Genomic DNA, 19,161 nt, shown 5'->3' with positions numbered 1-19,161 from the left:
AAAAAGTTAGACATAAAAGGAGCTATTTTTGCCTTTCTCATACAGAAAGGTTATGCAATTGCTCTAAAAACCGACTTTCTAACCAAGGCCCGGAGGGCAGAGTCCCCTATACCATTCGACTCAGTTCGTCGAGATCGGAAAAAGTCTGTATGTGTGTGTATGTTTGCGCGTGTATGTGTGTGTATGTATGTGCGTATGTGTCAAAAAATGTCACTCATTTTTCTCAGAGATGACTGAGCCGATTTGCCCAAGCTTAGTCTCAAATGAAAGGTACAACCTTCCCATCGGCTGCTATTGAATTTTGTGTCGGTCAGAATTCTGGTTCCGGAGTTACGGGTTTAAAAGTGTGGCCACACATCGATTTCCCATATAAACTGGTACCACTATGATATCAAATCAAAATGATGCAAAACTTTTTAATTTAAAATAAGTGCAAAATTATTTGGATTTGCCAGTCTATGCATGAAGCACCGATATTTGAAGCAATTTCGAAAAAAAAAAATTTGACGAAAATGGACTTTTTTGGATTTTGGCAATTTTTTTGTCTTTCTCATATAGAAAGGTTATGCAATCGCTCCAAACTTCGACTTTTTAACCGAAGCCCGGAGGGCCGAGTCCGCTATACCATTCGACTCAGTTCGTCGAGATCAGAAAGTCTGTATGTGTGTATGTATGTGCGTATGTGTCAAAAATGTCACTCATTTTCCTAAGAGATGGCTGGACCGATTTGTACAAACTTAGTTTCAAATGAAAGATACAACGTTCCCATCGGCTGCAATTTAATTTCAAATGGATCCGACTTCCGGTTCCTGAATTACAGGATGAGGAGTACGATCATGCAGCAAATCCCAGTTTTAACAGATTTTTGCGATGAATATAAAAGGTGAAAAATTGTCCAAAACATGACAACATCTGCTTGGATCTGTAGTACTTGGTCACTAACAGCCATTCAAAATCTCTTTGGCCCATTGGCCCCAATCATCGGTTCTGGAAGCCCCGGCGGAAACAACTAAATTCAGAACAACAGTGACATCGTTTTCTCGAGGATGGCTTCACATTTTTGACTAAACTTAGTCTGAAATGAAAGGTGTTTCATACTCGTAAATGGATGCCAAATTTCATCCCAACAAAAATTCCGGTTCCGAAGTTACGGGTTGTGGCGTGGGGTCACATAGAAAATTCCAATTCAAACCGATACCACGATGAATGCCAAAAGGTGAAAATTTCACTAAAATGTGTGTCAAATAATTTGCAATTGTAGGTCACTGACGGCCAACCGAAGTCTCATTGATCATATTGATTACCATAGACGGCTCCGGAAGTGCCCCAGAAAAGTGGCTACCTATCAAAATTAACACACTCACACCAGTTCATCGGATATGGTTGGGTCGATTTTCATGAACTTTGTCCCACATAAAACGTATATTTTTCCCTTAGACGTCTATGAAACTTCGCACGGATCGCTTACATTGTTCCGGAAATATAGACTGAACCATCTGGTCACATATGAAATTCCCATATTAGCCGGAACTAAACTTTTTGCCTTTCTCATATAGAAAGGTTATGCAATTGCTCCAAAAACCGACTTTCTAACGGAGGCCCGGAGTGCCGAGTGTCATATACCATTCGACTCAGTTCGTCGAGATCGGAAAATGTCTGTGTGTATGTATGTGTGTGTGTATGTGCGGATATACAGTGATGTCCCTATCCTCTGTGTAGTAAAGAGAAATTGAAATTACTCCCCACACTCTGGCAAGCAAAACGAGAGCGCTTCTCTTTCGTTCATATACACCACCGTATTTGATATGTGTATGCGCATGTTGATGGCAGAGGTAAATTTTTATACACCCAACACTGGAACGATCTAGAGTGTGGGGAAGAGCTCTTGCAATTCTCTGTGGCGCGCTCAGATAAATTCACCACCTCGTTCGCCCCAGAGTCGCTGTGGTGTATTCACTGGCGTGTGATCTTTGGTTTGTTTTCGTCTTACAAGCGGCAGTGCGGGTGAGATTGATTTAATTTGCACAGGTTGTTGCGTTGTGTTGTGTGGATGGTGGTGGCTTATTTCAAGCTTATATGATTTTCTACTGAAGATTTCATACAAGTTGCTTAGTAAAGCTTACGAGTTTATAGAGTGTTGTTACACTACCGTGGGAAACCTGAAGTATTCGAGCCTTGGGGCAAACAAGGAAAACGTTTTACGTATCAATGAATCGGCAGGTATAAACAAAGTTTTATAATGATCTGTAGTATCAGATTAATCGTATAACAGATGTAAGACGAGATTTGTACATCCACATTAGGACCGGCCTATTTTTTGTTCGACTGAATAACTCAACTTAACTTATTTTGATTGCGAATTTGGCGACGCCAAAAAGTAAAGTGTTCCATTACAAGTAATGTCCTGGTATTACACACGTTTTTGATTATTATCATACGCAGGCATTGTAATTCTCTCTCACTCACGCGAGAAAAGGCTTATCCGATGTCCAACTTTTCCGAGATAAAGTCCACATAAAACAAGATAAATTTCACGAGAATTCACATTGTTACTTGTTTTTTTCTGTAGCGTGTTATTAAAAATAATGACGTGCCAATTTAGAAGCGCTTCTACTTGACCGGTACAGTGCTTTCAAGTGGTTACAGCACTGTAGATTTTTTAAAACATTTAATTTTTATTTATTGGTTGAATGTTGTTTACTGGGGCTTTAGGATGCTGAAAATGATATTCCAAAATATGAATAAAACAATAAATAAATATTCAAATTTTTCGCAACGCCTCTTATGTATACCCCGAGTATACTGAAAAGGTTAACCGTGTTTTTCTCGAAATAATTTTTTTTGATCTGGCCGAAAATGTAACTCGAACAAATGATTTTTGATCAGATTACTTTCTTCAGCGATGTACGTGGGATTTAATTTTTTAATTGCATAATTTTTAATAAGCAATTTGATTTTTAACACATTTGGGACCATTCATAAATTACGTAACGCAAAAATTGCCCAAAATTGACTCCCCCCTCCCCCCATGTAACAAATTGTCACAAATTTCTCCATCCCCCCCTCCCCTATTACGTAACAAATTCCCAGAAAAAAAATTTTTTTTCTACGGTGAAAACATGTTACGTAACGATCTAGCTAACTCCCCCTCCCCCCTATGTCACAACATGTCACAATTTGTTGTAATCCCCCCCCCCCCCCTAAAAGCGTTACGTAATTTATGAATGGTCCCTTTTCAGCGTTTTTCGACTAAAAAATGTGCCATTTCGCGAAAAATCAAGACATAGAAAAAATCTTACGTACGCCGCTTGCTGTCGCTCTAAGAATTTTAAAAAGCTTTGGTTTTTGGCTCTGGATCAAAAATTACGGGACATAGAGTTCCGGCCGTGGACCCCTTCTAAAAAAACTCCCCAACGGGAAAGTGCTGCACAGCCGCCATCTTGTGATGAAATTACTCGAATAAATCATTTTTTTTGCAATTCATTACTTATGTTATATATCTCATCAACCCTCCGGAAGTCGCGCTTATGGCCCACTGAACGAGCAGCCGCTGATGCTTTAAGACGATTTCGCTAGATTTTCAGAGCAGCGTGCACTGCCGGAAAGTTAAACAAGATCTCGATTCATCTCATTATTGCGTCAAGATAAATTCCCGAAATATGCCTATTTTTCGTGCTCTATAGTGGTGTAACCCCTCAATAATTAGTTCTGGAATCTTTTGACGGCATTTTTCTTCTGTTCCATCATTTAAATAAATTAGTTGGTTTTCTCTCAAATTTCCACGCGATGGAATAATAAGATAGAAATAAAATTAAAACCTAACGTTTATCTGTTTACCGTGATTTTATAATTTGTAAAACTTATAATATTAAGTTTATGTATCAGAGGATGTTTATGACCTCACCGTATAAAAATCTTCTTGTGTAAACCTTGAACCTATAGTTGATTTCGTGACGTGAGGATGTGCTTTTGTTTTCATTCCGATCCGAAAAAAGAATACGATCTACGTTTATCCCAAAAATTAACGTAAACTTCGTATTCTATACATATATTAATCAATTCACCTGTATGTATTCATGCATACACTTCAAATCGAGTGCACTTCTATGATTTTTATTCTTAGTCCAATTAGGTGATTCAAATTTTCTGATAAACAGAAATATAGGATTTTATTCATGATGAAATAAGTTCTTATGGATATTTAGTAATATTATATCAGACAATACTAATTATCCTCAACATATTCCATTTTCTTCTCAAAATTTATCAATTTTGAATGCTCTAGTAATGCTAACAAAGTAAGTACGTCATAGTTTAATAGTTCTGCACTTTAGGTGTGAGTCGCATTTTAGTCATACTTGGGTCAGTAAAAGCCAAATATTTTACGTGTTGGTGACCAACCCTATTAACATTGTCATCCCCTTGTGCTGAGTAATGCAAATTGGATTGCTACCCAGCGGAGCTTCTGCTACCAACGGCTCAACAGCACGGGAAAGTTTATTGGCTTCACTACACAGCTTTACCTGCAGCAGAACGAATCTGGCATTGATTAAAACATGCCGCGTCGAGTGCGGAAGAATTTATGTTTAAATAACTTACTAGTTTAGTTTTGTTAAATAAATAGTTATTATTAAAGTGTCGTTTGAGTCAAAGTGAGGTGTTATACGTACTTTGGCCGAAATTACACCTAATCCCAGCGCACTTGGAATATTGCGCATACCTATCGGACCACCATCATCTCGGTTTTCCCATCATCCTATCGGAAGGCAGTTGACCAGATCCGGGGACGCCAGCGAGCTATCGAACAACTGGTCCTTCGAACCGGATTTGGCCAAGGAAACCAATTCGAAGAACACCAACGGGAACGTTCATACTGTATACTCGCGGGCCTATTCATCATACCAGAGCACAGATACGCCATTTTGTTTGAAGGCGTCAGTAGCATCACCGAAGGAATTTCAGCGGAATATCCAACAATACAAGGCTTCATTCCTCTGGAAAAATCGGTGAGTGCGATTCCAAAGGTTTATCCGTAAAATCTCAGTACTGCTCGTGGTCTTTTGTTCTACGGACAAACAGGTTACCGTATCTCGACGCTTGGATTTACTATCACGCGAGTCACCCAACCTCGGGGATATCCACATAAACCGAACTCAAAATCCCTCACACTCAGCTTCAGGGCAGTTAAAAGCATCGCTCACCTGTAGTGGACTCACTGGTGCTCGGACGGTGATATAAGGCTGCTGACAAATTCACCACTTTACACGGTCTGATCACAACACATTTTGTTCGAGGAGCATCTTTATTTATTATACAAGGCTCGATTCATGAGCCACCAGGTAATTGGCACTCCAAACACTTTACCTTCACCAAACATTGCTACTTTGGTCTCAGTTTTCGAAGAACACGATATGCCTGCTGCGTCGAAACAGAAGCTGCCACCACTGAAGTCACTGCAGACTACAAACGTCGTTCAACAACATGTACCGGTTTATGCAACAATACCGCGTCGATACTAAAGCAGTGGAGGTCAACGTTCGACTAGAGCAACTGGATCGATTGTGGGACAAGATGAACGAGGCTATCGACGATGTAGAGTCTCACGATGAAGCACCCGATGATACGGAAGGTTTCGTTAAAGATCGGATCGACTTCGAAAATCGGTTCTACGAATTGAAATCGTTTCTAGTCGATAAAATTAAGGAAGAGTGTGACACAAGTGCACTCAATCGGACTACTCGCTCTCTCGATAATAACCCCCCCGGTTCCACTCACCATGTACGATTGCACCAAATAACTCTGCCTAAATTTAGTGGTAAAATTGATGAATGGCTTACGTTTCGGGATCTTTACACATCACTTATACACTGGCAGGCAGACCTTCCTGACGTAGAAAAATTTCACTACCTACGCAGTCAGTTAGAGGGAGAAGCATTAGCCATCATCGACTCTCTACCCTTTACCAAAGCAAATTATGCTGTAGCATGGGAACTGTTAACAAAGCGATACTCGAACACGAAGGTTCTTCGCACACGTCTGGTGCCGTGGGTCTTACCCATGCTGTGTTATGCGAATCTCTGACACAGTGGACGTTCGTTTCTTCGCAAATCGTGGGAATCAAATGATTTTCATGTCCCTAATACCCATTTCGGGGTTCGCTATATGCGATTATAAGCCAACGTGTTTGGTATCTTCTAGTTGCTGTAAAACAAGTGCTGATGATGAAATGTGTAGTGCTGTAATCGAATATGATTAGAGTAGCCCAAATTAATCTTCAGCATAAACGTACAGCAACTATGAATCTATCTCGCCTTGTGCAGGAAGGGAAAGCTTCCATAGCTTTGGTTCAAGAACCGTATTTCCAAAAAGGAAACTTCTATGTTGGAAAGCTACTTAACCCCGTCTTCGTAGCTTTCAACAAAAATGGCATGACAAATCCACGTGAAATGCCTCGTGCATGTATACTTGCGAATAGTGCTATTGACGCTTGTCTTATATCGGACCTCACAACTCGTGATATTTGTGCTGTCATGGTGAATATGACTGTTGACAACATAAACAAGAAATACGTCTATTGTTCGGCATATTTGCCGCATAATGAACCGTCACCTTCTGATGATTTCAAAAGGGTTGTATCATACTGTGGCAGAAATGGGTTTCCTCTCATAATCGGCAGTGATGCAAATTCCCACCACATAATTTGGGGCAGCTCTGATATCAATTTGAGAGGCACCGAATTGATGGAATACTTAAGTAGTACAAATCTGCACATTCTTAATGCAGGAAACCGCCCAACTTTTGCACGAGCTGGCAGAGAAGAGGTGTTAGATGTAACTCTCTGCTCTGACAGTATTACGCATGAGTTGACAAACTGGCTCGTACCAAACGAGCTCGAACCGTCGTTATCTGATCATAAGTACATTGTCTTTGATCATTTAAACGTCTCGCTAGATATCGTCACCTATGCGTCAGTTATGCGTGCTGCTAGAGGAACACCTTGGTGCAATACCGAACTTGTTCGACTCAAAAAGTTATGTAGGAGAGCTTGGAATCGCAGACGCAGGGACGGGTCGGAGGCAATTAAGTTGGCTCGCAAAGCATACAGAAATGCCCTTCGATCCTCTGAGCGAAGTGGTTGGAAAAGCCTCTGCACAAATGTCTCAAGTCTCAACGAGATTAGTAGATTAAATAAGTTACTTTCGAAATCGAAAGACTTTCATGTCAGTTCCATTAGAACTGCTAATGGTGAATACTCGTCTGACGAAGATGTAGTACTCAACTGTCTTTTTGACACACACTTTCCAGGTTGTACGGGCCATCACTGACGACTGCCCCTGAGTTCTTTTCAGGCAGTTCTGATTCTTGGGCATTTGCTCGTAGAATTGTGACAACCGAATCGATCAAATGGGCGATTGAAAGTTTTGCTCCGTATAAGTCTCCGGGAAAGGACGGAATTATTCCAGTTCTACTACAAAAAGGATATGAACACTTCAAGCATATTTTGAAAAAGGTTCTTACTTGCAGTCTTGCTACAGGATACATTCCATTAGCGTGGCGGGAAATAACTGTCAAATTCATTCCCAAAGGTGGCCGCGTCACTTATGAGGAGGCAAAGAGCTTTAGACCGATCAGTCTGACCTCCTTCCTTCTCAAATCAGTGGAACGTTTAATCGACCACTACATTCGGGATGGTAGCTTGGGCGAGCACCCGCTGCATGCAATGCAACATGCATATCAGCGGGGGAAGTCTACTACCACCCTGTTACACAATGTTGTCTACAACATTGAAAAAGCTTTTTCACAAAAGCAATCAAGTTTAGGAGTTTTTCTCGATATTGAAGGTGCTTTTAACAACGTGTCTTTCGAATCCATTTTGGAAGCAGCACGAGATCATGGAGTACCTTCATATATCACGAACTGGATACACGCAATGCTTAGCAACCGACATCTGTGCTCATCGTTAAGACAAGTAGAGATGAGGAAACTGAGTGTCTGTGGATGTCCTCAAGGTGGTGTGCTGTCACCACTTCTATGGAACCTTGTCGCCGATAGCTTGTTGAGAAAACTAAATGAGCTTGGGTTTCCGACGTATGGTTTCGCCGATGATTATCATATAATTATCACCGGTATTTGCATTAACACACTTTTTGATTTGATGCAACAAGCCTTATGTGTTGTTGAGCGGTGGTGTCTTCATGTTGGACTATCAGTTAATCCAAATAAAACCTCAATGGTGCTTTTCACGCAACGAAGGATTACAACCGGAGCTCGTCCATTGCAGTTTTTTGACTCTGAAATTATTGTCGAAGATCAAGTTAAGTACGTTGGGGTAATTCTCGACTCAAAACCTAATTGGACAGCTCACATCGATTTCAGGATCAAGAAAGCTTGCATGGCCTTTGGCCAATGTAGACGGGCTTTCGGCAAATCTTGGGGACTCAAACCCAACTACATTCAGTGGATCTACACAACAATTGTTAGACCAATACTGGCATACGGGTGCCTTGTTTGGTGGCAGAAGGGAGAAGTCATGACAATCCAATCAAAGTTAAACCATCTTCAGAGGATGGTCTTGATGGCGATGACTGGTGCGTTCTCGACAACACCTACTGCTGCTCTCGAGGCACTCTTGAACATAAAACCACTACATGTGTTTCTGAAACAAGAAGCACTTTCTTGTGCATACCGTCTTAAGGTTACTGGGCTCTGGAACAGTAACCCAATAGATCGTGTAACTAGCCACACAAGACTGTGGCCCCAAATGGTTACTTGGGATGAATATACACTTGCTCCCAGTAACCTTACACTCACATGTAGTTTTCCTTCTAAAACTTTCAATGTGAGAATTCTTCTTCGTGAGGAATGGCTGTCTGGCTGGATGGAGCGACAACTTGATGAATACGTAGTTTGTTATATGGACGGTTCTTTGTTGGAGGGCCGAGCCGGTGCGGTCTATTGTCATGAGATGAGATTTAACCAATCTCACTCGCTTGGTAGATACTGTACCGTATTCCAAGCAGAAATCTTTGCGATTCTGTGTGGCGTGCAATCCGCACTTCAACAGGGAATTTGCGGTAAAAGAATCTATTTTTGCTCTGACAGTCAGGCTGTCCTGAAAGCACTTAGTTCGGCAGATTCGAGATCGAAATTAGTAACCGCATGTCGAACTCAAATCGAAGAACTTAGCATTTCAAATGCTATCTACCTTCTATGGGTACCCGGTCATTCCGGTATTACTGGAAATGAATGGGCGGACGAATTGGCTAGAGCTGGCGCTGCGACTGATTTCGTTGGTCCAGAACCAGTTCTACCACTGTCAATAAGTTGGATAAAGCACAAGATTCGCTCTTGGGCTGCATTCGAACATGCCAACCATTGGCGTAGCTTGCAAACTTGCGTTCAGACAAAGGCTTTTCTGCCGGATGTGAGTCCGAAAATGTTCAGAAATTTGTTGCATTTTTCCAAGCACAACTGCAGTATTCTGGTCAGGGCCCTGACTGGACATTGCAAACTCAATTATCACATGGCTACTATTCAGCGCGCTGAGTATTATTCATGTGATCTTTGTGAATCCGATTACGGAACATCATATCATTTGATATGCAATTGCCCTGTATTAATGCAATTGCGCATCCGGATTTTTGGTTCTCCATACATAGATGAACCTATGTACAGAGAGCTGAAATTTAAGGATATGCTTTTGTTCCGAACCCAGTGTGGCAAAGAGCAATAGTTTTTTAGCCGTATTTGAATGACAACATCTCTTCGGGGGTGTTGTCGTTCTGTTATCTCAATATCCCCTCAGGGGTGTTGATATATCCGCTCACTGTTTGAGTAGAGGTTCTAAATCCCTCCGGGGGTTGGAAGTTTTATTCCTGCTGTTGTAGCACCTGCAGATCGTTCAGCATCACTCCGGGGGTGCAGAATGCTCTGTTTTAATTGTTCTGTGTCGTTGTTTTCCTTGCCCCTAACCTTACCACTTCCCCAATCCTTCCCATCAGGAAAATGATGAAAAGACGATTCTTGGCAAGGCACAAATCTCCGATCAACATGGGGAACGTGCCATTTGAGCCAGGCGCTACTGATTCCAGTTAGAGGGAGAAGCATTAGCCATCATCGACTCTCTACCCTTTACCAAAGCAAATTATGCTGTAGCATGGGAACTGTTAACAAAGCGATACTCGAACACGAAGGTTCTTCGCAAACGTCTGGTGCAAGCATTGTTTGAGCTACCTGTCGCCAAAAGAGAATGTGCAGCTGATATTCATTCATTGTTGGATGCCTTCGAGAGGATCGTGAAGACCTTGGACCAGGTCACCCCGCAACAAGCCGACTACAAGGATATGCTACTATTACACCTGCTGTGCTCACGATTGGACAACACTTGTGCGGTGCACAATGTATGGGATCAGGAATCTGGATGGCTTGTCTTGATGGTGCTCCAAAACGACGACGGTTGTCGATTCGGAACAGCAATAGGTTGTCCGTGTGCTAGTCGAACTGGTGTCCACAATAGATTACCGCGGGTGGGGTCTAAATGTGGATCAATTCGATGGGACGAACACTAATTGCTTCCTTGGGTGCGCACTCCGATGCGCAGCAAGTCAGTGGACTGTATTGCGATGGCTCAGCTACAGCAGCAAACGGATGCCTCAGATCCAGCAGTGGAGGACGAAACACGAATGGTGCTCTTTCGGTGGCAGAAAGGAAAATTCCGGATTCTCTTTGGGTTTGTTTATTTCGCGATGTTTACGGTTTGAAATTTACAAAAATACTGATATGATACGTACAGAATGCATTACTTTTATACCTGATTCATTTCCGATGTCTGAATCGGCGTTGTGTGATGTTGGCTCCTCCCACCTCCATTGAAACGAAAAAAATATGATGGTACGGCTGGGCGGGAGGGGAATTCTTGCTAGGACATGATTGAACAGGATTTTATTTCTACTTATGAACTATGGGGGAAAGATACAAGTAATGGGATAAGATTTGTACTCAAGAATAAGATTTAATAATGGATTGGGCGATAGTGGGTGGGGAATTTAAAGCAAATATCGGTCAGGGAAAGACAAGAGAGATTTTATTGAATTTAGACGTTCGATACCGAACATTCGCCAGCCGGGTTACGATGTGGATCTACAGATGCGAGAGCGTGGTCGTTATCATCAATTGGAAGTGGTGCGAGTCTAGATACTGAGCGACGGTATAATCCGGAAGATGTTTGTACATCTACTACTCTAACTACTAAATCTTTGCCAGGATAAACTTGCAAAATCTTACCCAACTTCCATGATTGGGGAGGAAGATTGTCTTCCTTAATTAACACAATGAGCCCAGGAACAACATTTGGGGAACCCTTGATCCACTTAGACCGAGCTTGTAGAGTATTAAGGTACTCGATCGACCAACGTCTCCAGAAATGTTCTCGGAGGGACTGTAAATATTTCCATCGAGTTAAACGGTTCAAGGAGGCATCTTCGAGCGTGGGTTCTGGAATAGCCACCAATGCTCTGCCAATGAGAAAATGTCCGGGCGTTATGGCAGACGGCTCGTGGGTGTCCAGCGAGTTAGCAAAAAGGGGGCGCGAATTAAGGACTGCTTCGATTTGCGTGAGAACGGTATAGAATTCTTCAAAGTTGAGACAGGCATTGCATAGAACCTTTCGCAAATGGGTTTTCGTACTCTTCACCCCAGCCTCCCATAACCCCCCAAAATTAGGAGATCGAGGTGGAATGAATTTCCAAACAATTTCTCTAGTGGAACAAAACTCATCAATTTTACGCTTGGTCTGATCATCCCGGAACATCAAAAATAGTTCATGGAGGTCTGATTTTGCACCAACAAAATTTGTGCCGTGGTCGGAATATATTTCTTCCACTAAACCCCTACGGCTAACAAATCTTTGGAGAGCAGCCACAAATGCTGCGGACGATAGGTCGGATACCAATTCTAAATGAATAGCCTTGGTAGCAAGGCATACAAAGATACAGATATAGGCCTTTACTCGAATGGACTTTCGGAGACCAACCTTTACAAATACCGGTCCGGCAAAGTCGACACCAGTTCGAGAGAATGGAGCGGAGGGAACAACACGAGCTTCAGGCAAGCGGCCCATCATGGGCTGGAGACAACGTGGGCGAGATCGGAAACAGGTTACACATTTCCGCAACACCTTTCGAACTGTTGATTTGGCATTGATCAACCAAAATCTCTGGCGCAAAAGTGACACTAATCCAGAGGGTCCAATGTGGAGATTTTCTAAATGGATATCACGAATAAGTAGTTCACAGACTGGATTCTTGTTTGGGAGCAAAATTTGATGGCGGGCATCGTAAGACAGATGGGAGTTTTCTAATCTACCACCTACTCTCAATAAACCATCCACCAACACGGGATCTAGTGAACCGAAACGACGACTACGTTTTCCTGATGAAATCAAACTGATTTCATCCGACATATCAAGGCGTTGAACCAGTCCATCGATCTTCGTAATTCGGGTATCGTCAAGTTTCTGAAACATACGCGATCGGCATGGTTTGATCTACAATTATTTGCAAAACGTAAAACATAGCCAACTACTCTCTGCAATTTTCGAAATGAGCCGAAGGCTTCAAGGAAAGGAACATCTTGCAACACAACTGTGGCAGAGACAACGGGCATAACCGGGATGGTTTCGGGCAACTCAAATTCTTGAGGTAAATCTGGAACGGCTACTTCATAGTGGACTAATTTCAAAAAAGGCGATCCATTCCACCACAAACTGTTAGTCGCGAGAGCCTGTGGTAATTGTCCGCTTGACACAACATCAGCTGGATTTTCTTCAGAACGAACATAAGACCAGTAGAAGCTGTCGGTGGTGGAATTAATCTCTGTCACGCGGTTCCGGACAAAGACTTCGAGCTGGCTTACAGGCTTCTTCAGCCAAGCAAGTACGATACGACTGTCGGACCACAAGCATACGCGTTGAATGTCAATTTTCAAAGACGAGATACACTTGAGGACTAGTCTTGACAACAACAAGGCAGCACATAGTTCCATTTTTGGGATCGTTATAGGTTTCAGGGGAGCAATTCTCGACTTACTACAAAGCAAGGAAACCTTTACGTTGGCATCAGAAACAACTCTCAGATAAATTACAGCTCCGTAAGCATGATTGGAAGCATCCGCAAAACCATGTACTTCAATAATTTCGGCGCCTACCAATCCAACGAAGCGCGGAATTTTAATCGAGTCAACATATTTCAAAGACTCTCTAAACGTAAGCCAAGACTGCAATATATCATCTTCCAAAATATCGTCCCATCCCACTCCATCCTTCCACAAACGTTGCATAATTTGCTTTGCCAAAACAATCACTGGGGCAACCAACCCCAAAGGGTCAAACAACCGAGCAATCTCGGATAGGACTATACGTTTAGTTGGCATAGATAATGGTTTGAAATTCAACTCGCAATGGAAACGGAAAATATCTTCTTCTGGATCCCACAAAAGGCCTAAGGTCTTTATAACCCTGTTCACATCTGAACATTCAAAACTTAAAAACCTTTCACGATCTTCTTCGGGCACGGTGTCAAGAATGGCACACCACCTAGTCAAGAATGGCACACCACTAGCACACCATTTGTGTACTGGGAAACCTCCGGAGTTAAACAAATTTGTTAAATCCAAACGCAATTTAATGGCCTGCTCAATGGTTTCAGCACCCGATACAACGTCATCTACATAAACATCCTCTTCTATGACCTTAGAAGCTATTGGGAAACGCTGAGATTCATCACGGGCTAACTGTAACAATGTTCGGGTTGCTAAAAATGGGGCGCAAGCTGTTCCATAGGTGACGGTTGTTAGTTCGAGGATTTGAAGCGGATCATCAGGATTATCCCTCCAAAAAATTCGTTGCAAACTGCAATTATTATCATTCACGTGGATCCTTCTGTACATTTTGGAAATGTCTGCTGTTATCGCAAAACGATGCTTACGAAATCGCAGGATTATGGAAAAAAGATCATCCTGAACAGTAGGGCCAATCATCATAACCTCGTTAAGGGATGATCCAGTTATACGAGCAGAGGCATCGAAGACAACTCTTAAACGGGTAGTGGAGCTGGTTGGTTTCAAAACTGCATGGTAGGGCAAATAGTGGACCAACTTCCCTGGGGTATCATCTAATTCGGAAATTTGCTTACAATGGGACAACAGCTTGTATTCGTTAATGAAATCTACATAAGCTTTCTTCAATTCAGCATTCTTTTTGAAGCGATGCTCCAGAATGTGAAAACGCTTTATGGCCAATGAACGATTATTTCCTAATTCGATTACAGATTCCTTAAGTGGGAGTTGGACAGTGTAGGTACCATCGGGATTTCGAACGGTGGTGGATTTAAAAATTTGCTCACAATCTTCTTCTTCCTTAGACCTAACGTCACTAGACTCAACCAACTCAATAGACCAGAACCTTTCAATACATTCTGTGAGTGGTTGCAAACTGGCTGTGTAGCAATTCTGATTCTCATTCGTATTCTCAGAACCACCACCAACAACCCATCCCAGACGGGTTTCTTGAAGGATCGGTAAGTTATAACCAAGCATTAATCTACCGGGAAGCATCAAATGGAAAAACAGTTTGATTCCAATCAGCAGGTCAATTTCTGCTGGAATATGAAAGGTAGGATCGGCAAGAGGCAAACTTGAGGGAATTTTCAAAAAGCGGGGATCTAGTTTTCGACCAGGCAGAGGACCAGTTACCACATCGGTAACCAAACATTCTATTTGGGTTTGATAATCCGTGCAACAAGAACGGAACGAAAGTATTGCCTTCTTGTCGTATTATGTTTACCTTGACACTCCTGGCAAGTTTTACTGGAAGGGCATTTCGAGGAAATATGGCCTTTCCTCAAGCAATTGAAGCAAAGATTGAGTTCTCTTACCTTAACTCTACGCTGGGGTACCGTCAAGGAAACAAACTTGTCGCACTTAAAGTTAGGATGACTCGCACTACAGATCTCACATATCGTCACACTATTAGCTACAGGTGTAGCCATAGCGAACGACTTAGCGGGTGGGGGCTTTGGGACAAACTTCTGGCTGGGTTCTTTGGCAAACGGTGACCTTGGATGACTGGCTTCGCAACGCTCTAACATCGAGCATCGCTCCTTCAGGAATTGGACGGTGTCGTCATACTTCGGGATCTGCTTATGGGGAATGGTGGATTCCCACTGCTTTCTCGTCTCAGGGTCAAAGGCATTGGATAATACGACGACAACAAAACGCTCGGAAACGCCTTTCAAATCCTGTTTCAGCAGTCTCAATCCTTCAACGTGGCGGGTTAACTCGTTCAAAAGCTGTCTCATCTGCTTTGAGCACTCCTTGCTCATTCGTTTGAGATTCAGCAAGCCATGAATATGAGAGTCTACTGCCTTCCTTTCATCTTCGTAAACGTCAAGCAGTAGCTCCCACGCGTGGGCAAAATTTCCTTCGCTGAGCGTCCTTGGATCGATAATCCTGGCGGCGGAACCACCTGCTAGTGCCCGCTCAAGGTGGTGCAGCTTGACTGCATTGGAGTCTCTGGACCTTGACATTACGTCCAAAAACACCTGCTGGAATCTCGGCCAATTTTCTGGTTTCCCATCGAACGAAGGGACAGGAGCCGGAAGCGGTTGCTGCTGAACAACTATCTGCGGTTGCAGGGTACTGGATGCTGGAGCGGATGATGTTGGCGGCAGAATCGGTTGCGGGTACACGGATTGGATCAAGGTTTCCACCATCGTTGCGGTCTCTGTATGAAGGGTTTCAAACTGTAGGTACGTAGCATCACTTTCATCTAACTTTTCCGCCGGTAACAAGGCGACGATTTGATGATGGAAATTGAGATACTCTTGGAAGTGGGCCTCCAAATTTCTGGTATACACTTTCAGCTGGGCAAGTGTAAACTGAACAGCGGCGGCTTCCGAAACTTCTTCGATGGTTTTCCGGATCCTGGTCACCTTGGCCTTGGCTTGGCCACGAAGATGAATGAGTATTTAGCTCGGCCATTCTTCCACTTTTCTGGGGCGTATGTTGCATCATCACTGATTATACTGTCTTTTTTCAGTCTTAACTAGCTCACACACAACTAAACTGTCCTGTCGAAACTTGTTCGACCGTGTTTCAACTTGTTTCACTTGCACTCGCGCGGACTATACTTTCGAAACGCGGCTGACGATCGAAACGGTAACTGTCTCAACGAAATTTTCAATTTCTCCCCGAGAACCACTAAATTGTTTCCAATGCGGATGGGATGGCACCGATGCTGCAATCCGGTTCGAAGGACCAAACAATGTGCGGTGCACAATATATGGGATCAGGAATCTGGATGGCTTGTCTTGATGGTGCTCCAAAACGACGACGGTTGTCGATTCGGAACAGCAATAGGTTGTCCGTGTGCTAGTCGAACTGGTGTCCACAATAGATTACCGCGGGTGGGGTCTAAATGTGGATCAATTCGATGGGACGAACACTAATTGCTTCCTTGGGTGCGCACTCCGATGCGCAGCAAGTCAGTGGACTGTATTGCGATGGCTCAGCTACAGCAGCGAACGGATGCCTCAGATCCAGCAGTGGAGGACGAACCACGAATGGTGCTCTTTCGGTGGCAGAAAGGAAAATTCCGGATTCTCTTTGGGTTTGTTTATTTCGCGATGTTTACGGTTTGAAATTTACAAAAATACTGATATGATACGTACAGAATGCATTACTTTTATACCTGATTCATTTCCGATGTCTGAATCGGCGTTGTGTGATGTTGGCTCCTCCCACCTCCATTGAAACGAAAAAAATATGATGGTACGGCTGGGCGGGAGGGGAATTCTTGCTAGGACATGATTGAACAGGATTTTGTTTCTACATATGAACTATGGGGGAAAGATACAAGTAATGGGATAAGATTTGTACTCAAGAATAAGATTTAATAATGGATTGGGCGATAGTGGGTGGGGAATTTAAAGCAAATATCGGTCAGGGAAAGACAAGAGAGATTTTTATGAATTTAGACGTTCGATACCGAACAACACTACTAGGAGGAGTTGGGAGGAATTTTCTTCCACCAAGGAAAGCGACACCGTAAAGGATCTCACAGATTTTCTACAGCGGCGGATTAGAATCTTGGAATCCATGCCCAACAAGCCTGCTGAACAGAAGATTGATCCAACCCCATCAAAATACCCAAAGGCACTCACAGTGAAAGCCTTCAATGCTACGGTTCAGCAACCATCGACGTCTGGAAAGTGTGTGGCTTGCTCGGATAGCCACCTGCTTTACCAATGCCAATCGTTCCAAAAAATGCCGGTTTCGGAAAGGGATGCTCTTTTACGAAGTAACTCACTGTGCCAAAATTTTTTTCGCCGAGGGCACCACGCAAGAGAGTGCAATTCCAAGTTCACTTGTCGGCAATGCAAGGCGAAACACCACACACTCGTTTGTTTTAAGGGAAAATTGACCGAAGGCAAGCCAAATAACAACACTGACCCGAAGCCAACAGTTACGAGTGAAGAGTCAACCGATTCAAAAGTTGTGAACCTAGCGACCACTACTACCGTATCCTGCAACACTACTACTACTTTATCGACGGGTGTTTTACTGTTCACAGCGATCGTTGTTTTGGAAGACGGTCAAGGTCACAAGGTTCGTGCAAGGGCACTATTGGATAGCGCAGCTGAATGCAATCTGATCAGCAAGCGGGTCAGAAGGCTTTTGACGGTCAAGGAGGAGAGCAGTATGGTCGACGTTATTGGGATCCAAGGTTTGGCTACATGAGTGCATGGAAAGATTACTGTGCTTGTACACTCCCGGGTCACGGATTTCAAACAGCCTATGGAAATGTTGGTGCTACCCAAAATAGCAACCCAAATGTGTACAGCATCGATAGACGCAAGTAAATGGAATATACCTTGCGGAATAGAGTTAGCAGATGAGTAAAGCCATGCCAAGTGATCCTCAAATTTTTCGCAAAATCACCGATTTTCATGAGATATGATTTATTGTATAGGGATTATGGTAAATAGCTTTTGGTATAAATATTTCGTTAAAACTCCATTTTTCCTTTGAGATATTAACCCTTAAACTTTATTGCATGATAAAATTGTAAATTTTATATCTCAAAACTTACTGAAGATAATTGAATGAATTTTTGTACACTTATGGAATGATATTTACACTATCTCATAAAAATAATTTTACAATATAATTATGTGAATAACGGTACTTTTCATCTACTTAAAAATTTAAATTGTATTTTTTCTTGTGTTCTTCACGCTAAAAAATTTCAAAAGGTATGTCAAATTACGCGTCAATCTCTCACCTTCAATAATCTGTATTAATAATTTTTCATTTTTGTTTCTATCGAGAGTTATGGATGATTTTGTAACGGTGCCTACCTTCAACGCACGGCCCACTTTGATGCAGCCCGCGAGAACTTACATATTGGCAACGCCGCATGTAGCAACGTCCTACTGCGTATCGCTTTGGCAGAGCATACCTTATGTCCAAAATTGCCATCTTCGATATTAGAGCAAAAAGATAAGCTTTTCTGTGCGGATGTTTAAAGGTGAACATATTCCGAGTAATTTGCATGGTATTTAGTGTTATATTTTTCAGGAATTATTTAATTTTCTGTCATTCAAACTCTCAAACCGGCGCGCTCGGATGTTGGCAGTTGCTGTGCAAACTTGAGCAATGGGCATGTTTGAATCTGCATGTATATGACTTTTTTTGCAAATTGACATATTTTACCACTGTTTATCGTCAGTTGGTTCTGTCTAGGTGTTAGCACAGTATATTTGCTCAAAAAACATTCGTTTGTTTTTATGTTATAAATATTGTTCGACCAACCGAATACTGTATTTCGTTAAAAAAGTAATGAAGATTTTGAATTATAAATCGTTGATGATTTACTGAAATTTGATGAAGTAAATAATATCTTACTACAACTTGGAGAACCACTAATTAACAGAATTGACAGAAGCAATAGCGATAAAGAAAACACGCCAATGCGATTGAAAACAGATTCAAAGTATTTTTTTTCGCAAGACACTTCGTTGTTTATAAATAAGATCACTCAGTGGACATAAACAAGCGAAGTAAAATGCTGTTTTCATAAAATGTTCCATTTTCCTGCATAATGTT

Source organism: Topomyia yanbarensis, chromosome 1 (genome assembly GCF_030247195.1).
Source record: "Topomyia yanbarensis strain Yona2022 chromosome 1, ASM3024719v1, whole genome shotgun sequence".
Taxonomy (NCBI): Eukaryota; Metazoa; Arthropoda; class Insecta; order Diptera; family Culicidae; genus Topomyia; species Topomyia yanbarensis.
The sequence above is the reverse complement of the archived record's forward strand: the minus strand, read 5'-3'. Positions refer to the sequence as shown.